This window comes from Lemur catta, chromosome 2 (genome assembly GCF_020740605.2).
Source record: "Lemur catta isolate mLemCat1 chromosome 2, mLemCat1.pri, whole genome shotgun sequence".
Taxonomy (NCBI): Eukaryota; Metazoa; Chordata; class Mammalia; order Primates; family Lemuridae; genus Lemur; species Lemur catta.
This window is the reverse complement of record NC_059129.1, coordinates 135,641,968-135,660,819: the sequence shown is the minus strand read 5'-3', so window position 1 is coordinate 135,660,819 and position 18,852 is coordinate 135,641,968. Positions and strand designations below refer to the sequence as shown.

The following is an 18,852-nucleotide window of genomic DNA, read 5'->3' as shown; positions in this document are numbered from 1 at the left end:
GGGGCGCAGTCCCCAGGCGGGCGCGCGGGGCCGGGCCGGGGGCCGCTCCGCGGAGGGCGGAAGCGAGGGGGGGGGGAGGCGGGGCCGCGACTCACGGGGCCGCGCGCCGGGGGAAGAAGCTGCACCTCCGGCCGCGCGGGACTAGGGGCTGCGCCCGCCCGCGGGGCGCATGCGCGCTGCCGAGCGGCTCCCCGCTCCCTCCCCGCCCACCTCTCCCGCCTCCCCACCCCCTTCCCTGCATCCTCGCCTGTCTCCCTCTCTCCTCGCCCGCTGGGTGCTGAAGTTGGGCGGATGGCAGCAAAGCGGCTCCGCTAGAGGACCGAGCAGCCCAGCCTCGCGCCCCCGGACCCATCGGTGCGCTGCCCACACCTCGAGCCGACTAGGTAAGATGCTGCCTCTAAAGCCGAGCGGAGCTAAGTAAATGACACCAAAATGTCTGCTTTGCACCAATGGATGGGTTTTTTCAAGGTGTAGGGGGAGGTGAAGGAAAGAGGGGGCGGAGAGCGCGACTGCCAGTGCCCCGGCGGGGGCGGCTGCGCGGCGCGGTGGTCTCGGCGCTGCCCGGGCGCTGCAGGCGGGAGCGGGGGCCGCGCCGCGGGTCTGGGAAGTTGGGTCTCGCGTCGCTGCTGGACTCGCTCCTCTCGCCGCCCTCCGGCTGCGGCCGAGGGGCTGGGCGAGTGTCCTGCCTGCCGGGGGAACCCTCGGTCGGGTCCCCAGAGTTCCCGCGGAGAGCCGGGCGCCTTCGGGGAACTGGCCGCGAGGGCCGGGGGTGGCGGGAGACGTCGCGGGGGCGCGAGGTCCTGCGGGCTTTTGTGGTTGGGTGGGTGAGAGCCGAACGCGAAATCAACAGTGTCCGATCGACCGATCGACTCGGGGGCTGCTTTTTCTCCCTTATCTTTCTTTACCTTTGAGAAAATGCACCGTTCAGGTGCGAAAGGTGTAAGCAAAAGAGAGTGCAAAAATGAATCCCTTGAGCAGCGGTAACATAGCTGGTGTGTGTGTGTGTGTGTGTGTGTGTGTGTGTGTGTGTGTGTAGGGATGGGGGTCTCTTTTGTTCCTCCCCCTCCCCTTAGTCAAAGGAAAGGGAGTTCTGGCGTGCGCGGCATGGGGTGGATTTCACAGCCACCGAGGGGGCGAGGACGAGGAACGCCCACTAAACCCGTAGCCGCTGCCCGGGTGGGTGTATCTGAGCCTCCCTGGCTGTGGGTGATGATGATTCTTTTTATTATCGATGGAATCACAGTTTACTAGCTGCCTCCTCGCCAGCCTTCCTCCTCCTCTCCCTCTTCATGTGCTGCGGCAGAGACTGGGTGCAGACACTCGGCGGTTTGCTCCTCTTCTCCCTACTTCCCTGCCTCGGTGAAAAATGCCGGAGGACTTGAGGGTGGCGGAGGGGCAGAGCCGGCTTCGGAAGCCGCGGGAGAGGAGAGGCTCCTCGCCTCGGGCGGCTGCTGGCAGCGCGTCCCGGGCGGTCTGCCCCGGCCTCGGGAGTCCCTGGGCTCCCGGAGATCGAGCTGGAGTCGCCTGGCCAAAAAGATGCCCGCCAGCCTGCGGGCCCCGCCCTGCGTCCTCGCCTGCGCCCGGAGCCCGGGACGCCGGCTCACCTGGAGAATCCTGGTCTCAAGAACGCTTTTCTGGCTCCTGGCATAGTTCTCCCAACCCAATTCGACCCATGCTTCTTTCTTTAAAAGAGTCACGGGAAGGTTTGGAGAACTTTACAAGCTTTAGAGTTGTTTCTTTCTTTTTAAGAATTCTTTTACAGCGAGGTTCTTCCCATCCATCATGGGACAGTTGTCACACATAATAAAGAGAATTCTTAGTTTGGTTCCCATCTAGAATAAACATTTCTGAGCCTGGATGCCATCTGCATTTCCGGCGTTCACACATACTAGTTTTCCGGGTGATGAACCCTTCTGAAAATCATTGAAATGAAGAAATGAGAGATAATTTTTACTTGTGTAGTGGAAAATAAATGTTTTTCTCCTTGATTTATAGCTGCTAGACACTGTATGTATTAAATAATTTTGAAAAGTGTGAAACACTTTAAGTACATTGTATTTGTTTCTAAAGTCTTTTGTAGCAATAGTAACAGTTATCCACGAAATATACGTTCTAGCACTTGTGTCTAATGAAAGGGTGATTTGTACTAATTCAAATGTATGCGGAGTTTGACTTCCTCCAGTTTAGTTTCTATTATTAAGCTATTTTTTTCTGTAAGCATAAACTACAACAGTAATTAGTACACTTTGGGAGAGTAGATTTATTCACTATTTTTATGATCATAAAACTTTTATTTAGGGCAACCATGGAATAGTAGTTTATTTACAGTTTTGAAGATGAGAAAACAAGGGTTTATTATTACAAAAAGATTGAGTGATATTATTTATTAAATAAAATGAATCTCCATGACAATGACACCTGATCTCAGAGCCATGGGCACTCATCCTTCCTCCTGAAATTGTACTTTGAAAGATTAAGGAAACCTTCCATTTACAGAACTAACGACATATGGTACCCATTATGCCCATGATTTCAACCCTTTTTACTCTGGTTCCTCAATTATTCCTTGGTGTTTAGTCCTCATGGACAGAAATTAACAAGGAGAGTTAAATTGCTGTCATGTTCAATTCTAAGGCAAACAGCATTTTCTTCTCAAATAGGTATTTCTTTGGCTGTAGGGATTTTCCTTGAGGTTCTAGCTTAGTTGAACTGATAATGTTGAAGGTCTAAGTCCATTATCATTCCTATGAACTTCTTATATTTTTTCATTATCATCATAAGCCTTCCTTAACATTTCTTACGACTAGGGCCAGGGGCTTACCCATTTGACACTATAAAAGTTAATAATCTAAATCTAAATTGATGAAAAAAAATCCTAGTTGATTCACAAAGTGTAGGAAAGAATTTACCTGTTAATCTAAAGCTTCAGAGATAATGGCCATTGTGTTTTAAGTGCATTTGCTGAAATACATGGGCTTTCCTAGAAAAGTGGAAGGTGAACATGAGCAATGGTGTATTGAAGACGGATGGGAATCCATTCAACATTTCTGCTAGAATTCTGTTTCTAATAGTTGGTCACCTCTGCTTACTTAACAGTGAAGCTACTGCACTATGCAGAAGGGCAAAATGGTTGAGAATAATGCTACGTGATGTGTAAAGTATTTTATTTCACTTGATCACTATAGTTAAAGTATAAATGTATTATGGAAACTTAAAATTGTATGACATTTCCAAGGCAATATCATAGATCTGCAGAAAAATACATTTTTATGGAAATTTTTAGAAAATAAAACAATCCTTTGCTATGTGTAGCCAGGGCTTTTGATGTTAGATTGGTGGTTAGTCCTACCTTCCCTTTCTCTCTCTGTCTCCACTTATTCCTGAAAGACACTTTCCTAACTTCCAAAGACATTTATTTAGACTATTATTCCTACTATTGTGTCAGAACCTAGCACCTCTTGCCAGAACCTGGCTGGCAAAAGTCAGGTGTTAGATAAATATCTCTTAAATGAATAAATTTTGCAGACTTGACATGGCTTGCAAAAATATTCCAAGATCAGAATTGCGTTTTTTAAAAGAGCACTCATGCTCTGTACTAAGTACATTAGTTCAAGATCCTAAAAATCACATTCATGGTCCTACATCTTTGGAGAAACCTACATCTTTTTAGAATTGTCACTTTGTGAATATATACATTTTTAATATAACATTTATATTATTGATTTGTTTCCAAATTATAAAAGCAGTATTTGCTTATTTTAGATCCCCTAGAACACAGAAGAATGTGTGAAATGGAAAATGAAAATTACCTGTGGGCAGTCATGGGTGTATGAACACAAATTTTGGGTCAAGCTGGCCTTAGCTTGCATCCTGGCTCCTCCATTTAATAATTGTGTTGTTCTTTGTGAATAACTTATGTGTCCTGGGCCTCAGTTTCCCCAGATACACAACAGGAATAAAAGGATGATGGCAAGCATAAGTATAATACAGTGTATGTAAAGTGCTGAACATAGTACCTAGCATGTACTGAGTGCTTATAATTATTCCAATGCCTAAAGAACTGCCATTGAAAATAGAGCAGTTTACCACCAGTTCATTTCCTTTGCGTAAATATACCATTGTTTAAAGAATTAGAAGTATGTCACAGAACTTTATACTTGCTTTTTTTAAATTAACATTACTGTATTGCTGTTTCTCAAGAAATTAAAATTGACATTTTTAATACAATATAGCGACTGCAAAATAATTTATCTTATGGATGTCTTAATTTACCTAACCCTTCTTTCATTTTGGGATTTTTATCCTTATGTCTAGATTTTGTATGCATATCTCTATTGCAGTTTTTCCTTTAGGCATGATGCTTAGAACATCTAGTTCTTGCTGGCCGACATAATGCCATCTTTTAAAAAAAATTTTGCTAACTTGACAGGTGAAAATAATATTTTTCAAACTTTTATTTGGTTACTAGGAAGACTGATTACTTTTTGACATGCATTGAGCAAATTTTTTGTCTTTGAGGATGACTTGTTCATGGCTTTTTTCCCTGTTTCCATTGGTATTCTGGTAAGTTTTTCATATTTGTCTGAGTGCTAATATTAATTTTTTTAAAGGCAAAATCAAAAGGAAGGAAATGATTAGTGGCAAAAACTACAAAGATCACTGTGGCTAAACCAGAAAGGCTGAATTCACCACGGGATCAGGGCTGCCAAGGTGTTCATCACATACTGCCACTGTGCCTGGGCTTTCCAACTTGCACAGTTCCTTTTAGAAGTTCAGAATCACTAAATAGTTTGCACACAAACACCTGACTATGAGAATCTTGTGCATGAAGAGTTCCTAGATTTTCATGGATTGTTTCTGCCAATTGCCAGTGTTACAGGAGGACTTTTCAGCTCTCCTGAGATAAATGGAGTTGAAAAGAAAGACAGAAGTAGAAGGAAGTCCTAAAGGACATTATTTGTGATTCCTCATGAGAATGAAATCAGTTAAGCTTAATTATAAAGCCATGTCAGGATAAAATCATATCTCAAATTTTAAGCTCTAGGTTTAATTTAATTATTTAAATGGTAAGGATTTAAACTGTTCCCTTAATGAATTCTGTGTCTGTAGTGTTTCACATGATTCAGTGGCCTTGTAAGCTCCTGGTTTTGAATTTTTAAGATCTATGACTTTTGATGAATTTGAAATCAAAAGTTTAATTATTTAGCTTGGAAAATCTATAAAGTCCTTAGATATTGAACTATCTAGAGAGTGTACCATGTTGTAATCATCAGTGGTGATAGTTTATCAAATATAGTAAAACCTCAGCAATTCAGAGTCAAGGAACCTAGAATTTATGATGATAGGAGATCCCTATAGGAGAAGCAGTGAGCTGTGATGAAAAATAAAATCCCATTTCAAATAGGAAGGGATTTGAATTTTTATTCTATTTACTAGATGTGTGGGCTTTTTCATGAAATTATGTAAGTATTTCATACTTAGAATTCTAGCATGAGTAATAAACATCTAAAATCTCTCTGAATTTATTAAACTTTGTTATGTGAGTTTTTTTTTTAAATCCCTGTGTCAGTAAATATAATTTTATTATAGACAATGAGTGTGGTTCACAAAGCAAATATTTACTTCCTTATCTTGGGTCACAGGCTTTTCACAGTACAGTACTGCTGATTGACTATTGAAATACACAGGTTGTAATTCAAGAGCCGTGGCATTACAATAAAACAGACACAACCCAGGGGAAATTATGACATAATGAAATGAGCAGGTAAGTGTTTATTTCATTTCTTCAATTATCTCGAATCTTCCCGATAGCATAGTGAGTTAAATACGGTGAAAACTCTTTTGTGAAAATTGACAACACTTTCTATATTTATTTCCAGTGTTGATGAAAAGTGGGGGCTTGTTTTTTTGGTGTACTTGAAATAATGTTATCTAATGTGGAGATTTTGAGTCAATTTTGACTCTAGGTATACCACCCTATGTCTCTGTCCCGTTTCCCCAATTCTACTTTTTCAGGATTCAGTTAATCAAAATTAACAAATATTTCAAAGTCTGCTATATGTAAAGCAGCAGTCTATATGATTTGATTTAGACAATGTGAAAAATATGGAAAATTGCCTTTGAAAGAAAGACTCTTTCAAAGCAAACAATGTAATTTGGTAGAAAGAGCCCAAATTTTAGATTCAAATAAGCAGTAATGTAGCATTCACCTCTTTGTGCCTCAGTATCATAATCTGTAAAATTGAAGATAATTTAAAAACGTTGAAGGATTAAATGAAATTATGTCTATAACATGCTTCAGATATTGTCAATCACTATGTAAGTGTTAGATACTGTACTAGAGTTAAATAATTAAAATAAATACAAGAAACATCATGTATACTGTAAGTGCTTGAGGGGATTTTAATTTCTTGCCAGTATTTGTCTTAACTAATGGATCCTTATTAGTGTTGAAGTTGTTCTCCATGTGTTTCCTGTGTTATCCTTTCCTGACTAGATAGTTTAACCAAACTGTTAAATCAACATTCATTCATTTAGAAACATTTTGAGCACCTACTATGCACTAGGATCTGTGATATGATTTTTGAATGTAAAGATTAATTTAACATGGCCCCTTTTCCATAAGGAGTTCACATATAAGCTTCTTCAACTTATTATTTTGCTTTTATTGGTTGAGTACTGGTCATTCTGAGCTTACAATTCGTATCTAAAGACACCATGGGACTAATGAGCAGGGATTTCCTTAGGGTTTAACAATTTAGGCTAATTGATCTCAAAATTTAGGCGCTCCTACTCCTAAAGTTCATATGAGGTGCTAAACAGAGACTCAGATAAGGAGAAGGAAAGCAGAAAGTGGCTCTGCTGGTGGATAATTAAACAACCTCCACCATAACATCAAGACAATAAGAGCCTGGAGGCTTAACCCTCTTTGAACCTCAGCCCCCAATTTCTCTAAACAAAGTAAAAAAAAAACACAAAAAGTCCACATATATCTGTACTATGCCTTTTTTCCCCTCACTTAAAGGCTACCCTGGGTGATGATTGTCATATAATTTATTCTAAAATGTTGATGTAGGGGATGAAGAAATGGAGGAGAGTGATATCCCCACCCTTTTTTAGGGTCCACATTTCCCATGTAATGGCAATATTTTAAGTTTTTTTCGTGATACTGTTGTAGTTCCATCTTTGATAACAATCTTATTATATAATATAGTAAGCACATTGACCAGATTAAGAAAACACATTTGATTTTGGGAAAGAAAACCATTTTCAACGTCAACTTGTGGAAATCACTAGGGTAATTTCTAAATCTAATAGTTAGATTTACCCTGATCTAGGAAGATTTGATATCATTTATAAAATCAGAGTAAAGACTTCAAATCCTTTCTAGCAATAATTTGCCTAACTATGGAAATGAAAGACATTGGCATTTTGAATAAATTAACTTAGAGGAAGCTCAACTCTCATGTCAGCCACTAAATTTAACATGCTTGTCATTAAACCATTGACTGGACTATTAATAAGTAACCATGTGTGCTAATTTGAGGTTTGAACCTATTTCTTTCTCAAATTTATTTCTACTTAGCACTACCATATAGCATTTTACTTGTGACCTATGAGTTTAGTAAGATCAAGATTCACTAGATAAAAGCAAAGAAAAAGCTAATATCTTTTATGAGGACACTAAGGCATAGACATGCTATAAAGCAATACAACGACATGTATAATTTACAAACTCTATGACTAACTGCTGTATTGTGGATTGGAGTATTAAATAATGTAATGTAAATTGGAGTATTAATGCTCCATTGTAAATTGGAATATTAACATATTCTCTACCTACTATTTGGGTGAAGCTTGACATTTGATTTTTCCCTCTTTTTCTTTTTATTATTCTATTAGCAGTAGCAGTATTTCTAAATATAATGATAAATTGAGGCAGAAGGAGTATTAATTCTTTTTGTACCTCTAATACTTCATAGAAAATAGTTATTTACTGTTATTTTACATAATTTTAGGATATTTACATAATTTTATTGCTGAAATTTAAAACATATCAAGAATCCAAATGTTAAATCTGTCAGGGGAAAAAAAAGCCTACTGTTTTATTCTCTTCTGGTAGTCTGGGATAAATTGTCCTGATTGTCATATCTGTGCTAGTTTATGATTAAAGAATGTTGGTTATTTTGACCCAACTATTAAAGCCCATATTTTCTTCATCTGCTCATGTACAGTAATCTCAATTTTCACTGTTAAAGAAACGTTTTAGACTGAATTACCTTAGTTAAATTCAATATCTAATGACCTAGCTATATTTATATGAATGATGGATTTAGTTGAAAGGTATATTAATAGATCATTTTAATACTGAAAACCAGGAGATAGAGAAATCCTTTATGTACTGGAATAGTCTCCAAAATTTAGTATTTTGAAAAGATGACTTTGTTATGTCAATGTATGCACATATATGCGCATGTTTGCTATTTCATTCATGGGTTGAAAGCGGGTAACAATCCACATGATGCCTGTATAATTATGGCCAATTGGTCAGGAGGAAAAGATACCTACTTTAGGGTACGGGGGAGTTACCGACGAGATGAGAAAGAAAGTCAAGTAAAAGGCAGGAAGGCTGGGCTCAGAAAACAAGACTATTACTTTAAAACTCATTATATCTTAAAATATAGTATCATTCAATACATTATTATATAACTGCTGTATTATGTAACCACTTCCAGTTTTGTGAATCCACGTGACCTACTCTTAAGAAGGTAATTTTTTTCCCATACAGTAATTTCATTGACTGAAATCTGAGTAATGCAAGTGGAGTTTCATGAGGTGGAATTCCATTAAATAAACGTTAATTCTGGGAAGGAAAAAATGTGAAGCACTTTTCTTGACCTGACATGAGTTATATTACATAGTTAAAAATTCTTGGAGGTGATATCAGAATTCAATCATATTGATAAAAAATCTATTCCAAGTTTTTCTTTTTAAATGCAACTATTTTAAGTCCATCTTATAGAAAATCAATTCTATTTTTGTGATGTAGAGACCTTTATGTATTGCTTTAAAATACTAGTAATGAATAAATGTGCATGCTAAGCTCTGTTTTATTGAGCAATAGGGCAGTGCAATGACTTAATGTCTAAAATATTTATTAAGACTTTGTGCTTAGAGAAGCTTGTTTACTCATTGCCACTGAGATTATTTTTAAGAGAATGTGGATTTATGGTTTAGTAGGATCACTGAGAGTAGTTGCTCAGTGAGGCTGCTCATTGCAACAAAAATCACCTTTGACACTTAGCATGCTGGCCTCCCTGACCACTAGCCCCAAGAGAGTTCTAGTCTGGTTAGATTTTGGGGGGAAAAGGAGTTCACATGCCTGAGGGTAGAGCGCAGAGAGTACAATCTAAACAGCTAAATTAGAGACAGGTAGAAATAAAGGAAAGAAAGAAAAGTCTTTTGGTGCACTGGAAAATATGGCCTGGTTGGGTCTGAATTTTCAAGTGTTTGCATTGTAATCCTGAGGTTTCTTCAGGTTCAACTACTCATCAGTTTTACCTCTGCTGTTTCCTGCCTCCTTATCCTTAATTAATGCGCTATACAATTGAATCCCTACTCTGTAAATGGGAATAGTAAAATTAACTAAGACGTATCCAAGTCTCAAGGAGCCTAAAAACTAGTTAAAGAGAAATCTCTATGTAAATTTCTATTATTATTACATTCTAGAGAGAAATAAAATGCTGTAAGAACTCAGGAACGTGATACTAATTTTAGATGGTCAGACCAGGATTTGGCAAAAGTTTCAGAGCGATTATGATATTTTCTCAGGTTATTGAAAGATAGAATTTTGACAGGCAAAGAAAGGCCTTCCAGGCTCAAAGACAGTGTAAATAAAGATAGGCATGGAATTAGGGACATTAAAAATATACTTCTGGAACAATTTTTTGAAAGCATATCATACACACAGGAAATCACAGAATGATAAGGCTAGAAAGCAGACATATATACTGGCAGGCGTTAATACGCAAGTAAGAAGTTGGACTTTTCCTTGACAGGCAAAGAGTGCCACTGAAGCTATATAAACAGGAGATTACAGGGTTGGAGCTGCGCTCTGGCATGGGCACTTCATCCGGTCTGTGCTATGGGTTGTTAAAGGGAAATGGGAACACCATGATTTCAGCCATCCGGGTGAGAGAAAATGAGGCTGAACTAGGAAACCGCAAAGGGCCAAACCCACGGGAAGATGATGATGTCAGAAAATGTTCAAGCCTTTAGGACTTGGTGAACAAAGAGGTTTAAAAGATGTAACAGGAGCCATAAAGCTGACAGCAAGGTTTTCAGCCTGTGAATCTGAGTAATAAAAATGCCATTAAGACATAAACCAGGCACAGAAAGACAAATATTTCATTTTTCACACTCATATATGGGACCTAAAAAAAAGTAATTGATCTCAAGGAAGTAGTGAATAGAATGGTGGCTACTAGAGACTGGCAAGGGTGGTGGGAAGGGGTGATGAAGAGATGTTGGTGAAGGGGTAATTCTGTTTAATAGAAGGAAGAAGTTCTGATGTTCAGTGGTACAGTGGGGCAGCTATAGTTGACAATAGTTTATTGTATTTTAGAATACCTAGAGGTTTTCAAATGCCCCCAACATAAAGCAAAGATGAATGTTTCAGGTGAATCTTGTCCCAGTTGCCCTGATTTGATCATTGTATATTGTGTGCTTGTATCAAGATGTAACATATACTCCATGAATATGTACAATTATTAGTATCAATAAAAAAATGAAAAAAAAAAAGACATGGAAAAACCAAAGTGTTGAAGGGGTTAGTGAGGAAATAAATTGGGTTCAGTTTGGGAAGGAGTTTGACATAGCCATTAGAGTTCTCCCAGATGTTAAGCATGCTGTTGATTAAAGAGCCTCAGGAATGCTAGTTGATTTGGTAGGAAGCAGCAAGTAATATCTTAGGCTATGTCAATAGAGCACCTTAGTGTCTAGAATGAAGTTGGTGACAGTTCTGTTCTATTCTGCATATTCAAATCACAGTGGAATGTTATTTTGAATTTATTCTAGATACTGTGTTTAGAGGTTAGGAATAGAGATGGTAAAATTAACTTACAAAACAAAAATAATTCATATGAGAAATGATTGGAGGAATTTGTACTTTCTTAACCTGAAATACAGTGTTTCCCCTGGAGAATATGTATCTTTCACCATTTGGAGAAAAGCCATGGGAAATAATGGGACTAATTCTAAGTGGCCCCAGTGATAAAATAGAAATAATAAAAACACATGACAGTGTTGTAAAGAGATAATATGTTCAATGTCCCTGGCACACATTTGGCAGTCATTGTATCTTAGCTCTTATTGTTATTCTTAGGAATGGTGTCAGAACCAGTGGACACACATCATAGAGAGAGATTTTGCCATCTTATTGGAAATAACTTTTTAACAGTCATAGTGGGCTAGTTAGGTGAGCTGCCTTGGAAGGGGGTCAGTTTGCTGTCACTGGGACAGTGTATGGTGGACAAATATTTGGCAGAGATGTCATGGAAGAGATTTAAGGATTGGGAGGGCCAAGGAACTACAAGTCTCATTATAACTCTGAAGTTCAAATGGTTCCAGGAAATTTGGAATGCAAACCTAGGAGAAAGACTGGGGCTAGAAATAAAATTTGAAAGTGTTTAACTTACAAGTAACAGTAGTGGAAGATTGCCAAAGGAAAAAGGGCAGAGAGTAGATAAGTGCATAGAGTAGAATCTTGGAGCATATCTTCATGAATGAACATGTGGAAAAAGAAGAAAACTGAAAATACACGTATACACACACACACATACATGCATATGTTCATGCATATATAGTCATACATAACATGGCCAGAATGAAAAAGAAGTGTTATAAAGAGATTGAAGATATGACAATATGACATAAAACCAAGGAAGTGGGGATTTTTTTAAACCAATTTTATTCATGTGTATATTAAGCTTCCACAAAAGATTGGAAGAGGTATGAAAAGGAAGATCAGCTGAGTTATGTCATGTGGCAGAAAGGGTGAATAAAATCAGGACGGGGATGACATGTCAGATTTTGCAATGAGGAAGTTACTTGTGATTGTTTGGAAAGCACTTGTGATTAATGATTTATACATCATCTATTTCCAAAAGGCTTGAGGCAGCTTAAATAAAAGCACTTTCACACAGGGCAATGAAAATGAAACAAAATAAAGATAAGAAACCACAAAGAGAAATAAATGGAGGGGGAGTGGTGCATGTACCACAAAACCGGGATAAGATTGTTACTGTAATAGGGGTACTTCCGTTTAGCTGAGGTTCCTGGCAGCCAAAATAAAAAGGTAAGTGGACAGTTTACCTATCACTCATTGGTTAATAAAAGAAAACAATTGTTCAAAAGACTTTTTATCTTCTGGCACTAAATTCTAGAAAGAGTGTGTCCCATGGATTCTTAGATGAGAAATAATGACATATTATACAATGTGGTCAACAGTGGTTCTGCTGAAGATGCAGGCTTGCTTTGAATTGTTTCTTCTTAAAGCCCTTGAAGGTCAAGTGAGCAATATTGAGTTGAAGTCTGTAAAGCCAGTAAGGTAGTGATATTTCTTGTGAGCAGAGACTGTTTGGGTATCTGAATACTCCTGAGTCTGAACAGTCAGCATGGGAGAGCGTTAGGGAAAAGGATATCCTAGACAGGAGATACAAGGATAGCCCGAGGAGCATGGAGAGAGAGGGCACCGAGCATCCTGAAACCTCAGGTCCTTTGCACTTGCCACTGGCTCCACCTAACAAGCTCTCCCCTAGTCTTTGTCGTCTTTTAAGTTCTAGGTCAGATGTCAACACTTCAAGGAGGCCTTTGTTGGACTCTCTGGCTAATGTCCCTTCCTCATCCCTTCTTCATCCCTCCTCATATCTGTTACTCTCTAATAATAATCTGTTTTATTTATTTCATAGCATTTACTGCTCTTTTAAATTATTTTATTTATTATCAGTCTCCCTCATCCAACAAACTGGAATGGAAACTAGTACACCAAACAGTGCCAGAACAGAGTAGGTGCTCAATATGTTGAAAGAGTGAATGTTTTGTGTATGGGAAAGGACTCAGCTCAGTATCAATATGATAACTAAATAGGGTGGTAGTGTTGGAAATGGAGTAAATTCCCCCTAAAATGTCAGCTGAGATAAGGATGACGATTATGGTAATGACACAATTTTGTCCTGGGAATTTCAAGAACAGTTTGGCTTGGAGGAAGAGCACGGATTATCTGTATGCTTTTCTACCCACTCACATGGAACAGGGGTACCAATGTGAATGATTAATTCACATATATTAATTGATCCTGTTTATAAGGGAAGGTACCTAAATGGAAAGAGTTCAAAGAGTCCTACATTGTGGCAAACCCCCTTTCTTCTCTTATTAGAGAGTATTTTTTAATATTATCCATTTAAATTTTGGAGACTATCTTCCAGGTTTCTTTCTAAGAGTAATTGGTAAATACATGTATCTCCTTTTATGACCCCTCCTGGTAGCTAACAACAGAACCCTTACTGTATTAAAATGTGTGCACGTGTGTGTGTGTGTGTGTGTGTGTGTGTGTGTGTGTGTGTGTGTTTGTATTGGTGGGAAGGAATGCATCAAAATTGCCTACAATATAAATCAAGTTGCTGACATACAAATAGAAAAGCAGTGGTGCTAGTGGAGAGAAGCTTATCAGACTTGGAAAGGAAACTAAGACCAGGAAAGGAAGAGACTGGAGACAGACTAGAATGTGAGCCAGACAGCGCTTAGAATGTAGACTAGTTGTTTGAGAGAACTATGGCAAGGAGAGGACTAAGTAAAGGAGAGATAATGGCAGCCTGAGGTGGGTAGCAAAACCAAATCAAACTTTCGCTTAACAGTGACTTTAGATTTAGAGAGAGCTAAGCTTGTTGCCCATGAGAAGCAAAATTATCATTAGAGAAATGGCTGTGGAATTTCCCGGAACATCCATTGTATTCATTCTTGAGAAATCTAAAATGTTGCCTTATGAAAAACAAACAACTATTAGGAAATAATATGTAATATTTATGGACTTTGTTTCATTTGTTTACTTGTTTTTTAGGTGAGACCTCTTGTTTGGAAGAAATTTTGATTATTTTAGGCACCATGTTGAGCTTTGCCTCCAGGCTCCAGGGGGCGAGTTTGCAGTTTAATGGAATTTGAAATAGTGGAATTTCCCCGAGGTTGTGAACAAGCAAAAGGTTTTAGAGTCACAAAGCTTAGTAAGTTCAAAAGGCACCTTGAAACTATCTTTTTTTCTTCATCTCCTTATCTCTAATATTTTAACTCATAGCCAGAAGAAAGATGTTGTGAGACAAATATTACAAATTCATTAATTTGTTTTTCTCTGATGGCTTTACTTGAAGTGTCTGAAATGATGGCAGGTGTTTTCAGCTTAGAAAAAGACAGATTTAAAAAAATATTTTTCCTTGTATGCCGAATGAGGAGTTTGATCATAGTATTAACTATATTATGAAGTCCATTAACCAAATGTTTGGCTATTAAAACAAACAAGTAAACAAAGACTTTTCCTGATTATAGTTTGTTTAAATTGTTCCACAAGAGGATGTCCAATCTAATGAATGTTACCTTTGTGCAGTGAGCAAAAGTAAATCACCATATTTAACCAGGTCAGAATATACTCTTTAAAAGTGGAAATGCATGTTAAAAGGAAAAATAGTCTCCTTTCAAATTCACTGGGAATGTACTCTTTTGAATGCAAATATGAAATAAGGTACATTTTCATATACACTTTCGTATTTGAAGGCAGAACAGTGAACTATCATTCAAAAGTAAGGAGATAAACAGGAAATTGAAGTTCAGATAATAAAAATGGGAAAAAATTGGTGTTTAGCTGCAAATCTTTCAAGCTATAAAGCAGAAACTAAGTTCCTCTTCTGTAATGGTTTGTTGTTTGTTTGTTTGTTTCCAATGTTCCATTGCATATGGCTGTTGTAGAAATAATCTGGGTGTGAGGAGTAAGTGATTTTGGAAAAAAAGTTATAACTAAAAGGGATTCAGGCTGAATTTTTGTGTGTGGCACATCCAGTTGCCTTCTCTTTTAGCAAATACTTATTAAGCACCTACTATGTGCCAGACACTGTTCTGGGAGATTCAGATTTATTAGGGAACAAAACAGACCAATGAGGCTTGGATGCTGGATCCTTGAGTTTTTTTTATTGGCTCATAGAGCATCTTTTGGGGTCCTTTATAGAGCAGGACTATCAAGTTTCACACACACACATGCACACATACACATACACACACATGCAATATATGTATATATACTTTTATTCTTACATTAGGTGCAAATAAATAAGGATAAATGAGGAAGCACCAAAGACATGGTGGCTGTATCAGGTTGGAATGTAATAGAAATTTTGTACATCTTAATTTTTTATAAAACTGACATAACTTAGCATCACTCCATTTCAAACAAATATGTTAATGTCTTAATTGCAGTTCAGAAAATATTGGAATGAGAGGCAAATGGAAGGAGAAAGCCGTCTCTCATTCAAGGAAATATATGGCTCATAGCATCTAAAGTTCTGGGCACGAGGGGGAGAAGTGAGCTCATTTTTCTTAGTCTAGAAATCTGACTTCCCTCCAGGAATTTCCTAGGAATGAATTGCCTGTTTCATCTTCATCTTTTAGCTGTTTCTTGCATTTGCTTGCCAAACTTGTTTCCTAGTGTTCCAGGCTCTGAGGTACATTTCAGAGAATTTAAGTGATGATTAACTGAAGTAGAAGAACTTTGAAGTACGTAAGGAAATTTAGATCATATTTAATAGAGGTTGAAAACCAAAAGGAATATGTTCCTGGAATTCATATTTAGGCAATAAGATAGGGATGTAATTTTATTTTGTCTAAACTCTTGGGAAAAATGTGTGTGGAAGCTGTATAATGTGCAGAGCTAGAATGGGATGAAATGAATAAAGAGGCAGAGGCAACTTACAATAATGAACAAGGATGTGGTATTTTTTCGGGGGTGGGGAAAACAGGTATTTTGCAGATTGCCCCATGATATGAACTCAAGGTTTCCAATTTTATATCATAGGAGAAGCAACATTTCCTAAAAGAACTCACTTGGAGCAATCTGAGCTCCTTTTTTACCTGTGATTTTTATTATTTATAATGGCATATCCACAATAACGGATGGCTTTGTTTTCAAAGATGGCACTGAAGCAAGAAATGATGAATTATCAAGGGCTGTTAGGGATTTGATTGCTGCCAAGGGGAAATGAAGGAAAAGAATCTGAGTATATTCCAAGAAAATGTGTAATGATAGCTAATGCTCCAGTTGGTGCTTTATTTGTTTTGAAATGATGGACTTGGAGACATTGCAAGTGTTCTACCACCACTCGCAATAATTTAAGGTAAAACAGAGCAAGTGATATTTTTTCACAGCTGAGCTTTTAAATATTAATTTTTTAAAAAGATCTGTGTTTGGATGGAATTGAAATTGGATTGTCATAATGCCTGATATAATAGAAAATGTAATATAGACTTTAAGAAGTTGATTTTATACTTGAAATTTCTTTTTACAAACAATATAAAATACTCATTACAGAAGTTATTTAGTGTGGCTTTATAAGAACAATTAAAAGCTTCAAGGTGAAATGAAAATAAATCTAAATAAAGTATTGTTAAATATGTATTGAACTTCTTTTCTGACACTTCAAATATAGCTGAAATGTTAGATGTTTAGAGAGAACATGGGACCAGTGATTTTGAATACCGAGCTACTAAAATGTTTATTTAATCTGAGATGACATCAGGAGAACTGAGTTCTGGCTCTAGCGATAGAAGTGTGCAGGGAACTCATGAATTTTAGCGTGACAGAGAATTGAATTAATATCATCAGGGCTCTTGTGATGTCTGCCGTTAATCGTTCAGGATTGCAATCAACAGTGAACCCAGTTTCCTTACAAAATGGTGAATTCTTTCTCCCTGAAAGGAAAATTCCAAATGCAGATCCCATGTCATTCAAGGACCAGCCTTTTCATCCCTTTTCTTCCGCTCTTTCCTACTTGTGAAGTCCAATGTACTTACCCCCAGAAAATTGTTTCCAATTTGCCACTTCTGTTGTGCCTTTGCTCAAACTGTTTTCAGCCTGGAATACTGTACATGTTTCCTTCACTTTTCTAGCTCCTGACCACCCCTCAAGGTCTAAGCCAAAGTCCTAAGACCTTTATGAATCCTTGTCTGGCAACCCCATAGTTACCTCCCCTTTCATTGAAACTGCCTGTGTCAGAACAGTGACACTTGTATTCTCTTTGTGAGTAAACCCTTCTTTCTGTACTCTTATCAAGGAGTAGCATCTATACGGTCACCAGGAATCAATCTGGACCCACTTCTCGCTCACACCCTGCTCCTGTGTACTCTGTCCATGACTGAGGCTCAGCCCATCTCTTCAGGGCTTCATACCTCTGCTCTGTTTCCCCATTCATGCTCTCCCGGCTCACCATCATCCTCTCGCCTGGACCATTGCTGCAGCCTCCTCAACCCCATGGTCACTTGGCTCTACTTGCCTTCCACGCGGGTGCCAGAGTGATCAAGCATGTGACTCCTATGCCACTCCACACTCTGCAAGCATGCAGCATCTCCCATCACCTACAGGATGAAATCCAGATGCTTTTGCACGGAGGCTCCCCTCATTCCTCCCCACCAGTCTGTCCCAGGTCACTGCCACCTCTCAGACTCCTTGTGCCCCAGCCCCAGGGAATGAATGAGGAATCTTTACAAAGTAGCCATGCTATTTAGGCCTCCTTGTTTTGCCCATGTGTCACCTCTGGATGGAATGTTTTCTCTAGCTTTATCCGTTTGGAAACCCTCACCTTATATATTCTTTCAGTCCTCACCTCTAATACTGTTTTCAGTGAAACTGTCCCTGGCTGCCCCACCATCATTGTAATTCTGAGCTTGCTCCTCCCACCAGTGAGCGCTTGGCACAGACCTTTGTGATTTCACAGCTGGGTTATAAGCTGTGTGAGTGTGGTGACTAAGTCTTTTCTTAGGGAGTAGTGTGGGGAGTTTCTTAAAATGCTGAGCATCAATAATAGGTCTCCAATAAATATTTATTTATCGGCTGTCAGAGAGCTGGAAGCTTGCCTGCCAACACTCTAGAACAGGCCATGTTTTACAACATGGTAACAAGAAAGACAGAGCAACATGTTTGCCAGGTAGCCCAAGACTAAATTGCGCTGATAAAGTAGATGTATTTGGGATGTTGAGACAGACGTATCGAACCTGACCAGATTCCAGAATCCACGAGGCTGCTCTGCCTAAGGTCATTGTTTTGTTCTGAGTAAATCCCAAAATTCCTTACACTGGCCTGCAAGGAAGGCCCTGTGTGGTCTGTCTGTGTCCCACTGCCCCTATCCTGTACCTTTCTGTACTCATCACCTTCCACTCTCCCACTCTCTTCCTCTGCCCTGGCCACCCAGCCTCTTACCTTTTCACACAGTGGGCAAGGACATTCCCAACTGGGCAAAATAAATTGCATTTTTCTTTATTCAAGCGTCACCTTTTTAGAGATGCCTTCCTTAACCACTATTTAAAATTGCAAGTTCCCCCTATTCTCTCCACCCCACCCACCTTGTTTCTCTTCATAGCACTTAGAAATTTCATGTGATTTTTAGGTCTTTTACTTACTACCGTATGCCAGGTACTAAAACCGAGCCTAGCGCATAGTAGCCATTCGATAAATATTTGTTGAATAAATCAATGATTCCATCTGACATGTACAACAGCTCTTCTTATGTATCTAACAGAAATATTTCTCTTTGAATTATCTTT

The 18,852-nt window shown here is 38.7% G+C and overlaps 1 protein-coding gene across 1 annotated transcript in view; it reads left to right on the top strand.

Annotated features, from left to right (window-relative positions):
- The first annotated feature begins 233 nt into the window (after positions 1-233).
- The window catches only part of RGS17 (regulator of G protein signaling 17), an 88,405-nt gene continuing 69,786 nt past the window's right edge, over positions 234-18,852 (top strand). Inside the window, exon 1 of the mRNA XM_045544599.1 lies at positions 234-383. The gene's annotated coding sequence lies outside the window, so the exon portion shown is untranslated. The remainder of the gene's footprint in view (positions 384-18,852) is intronic.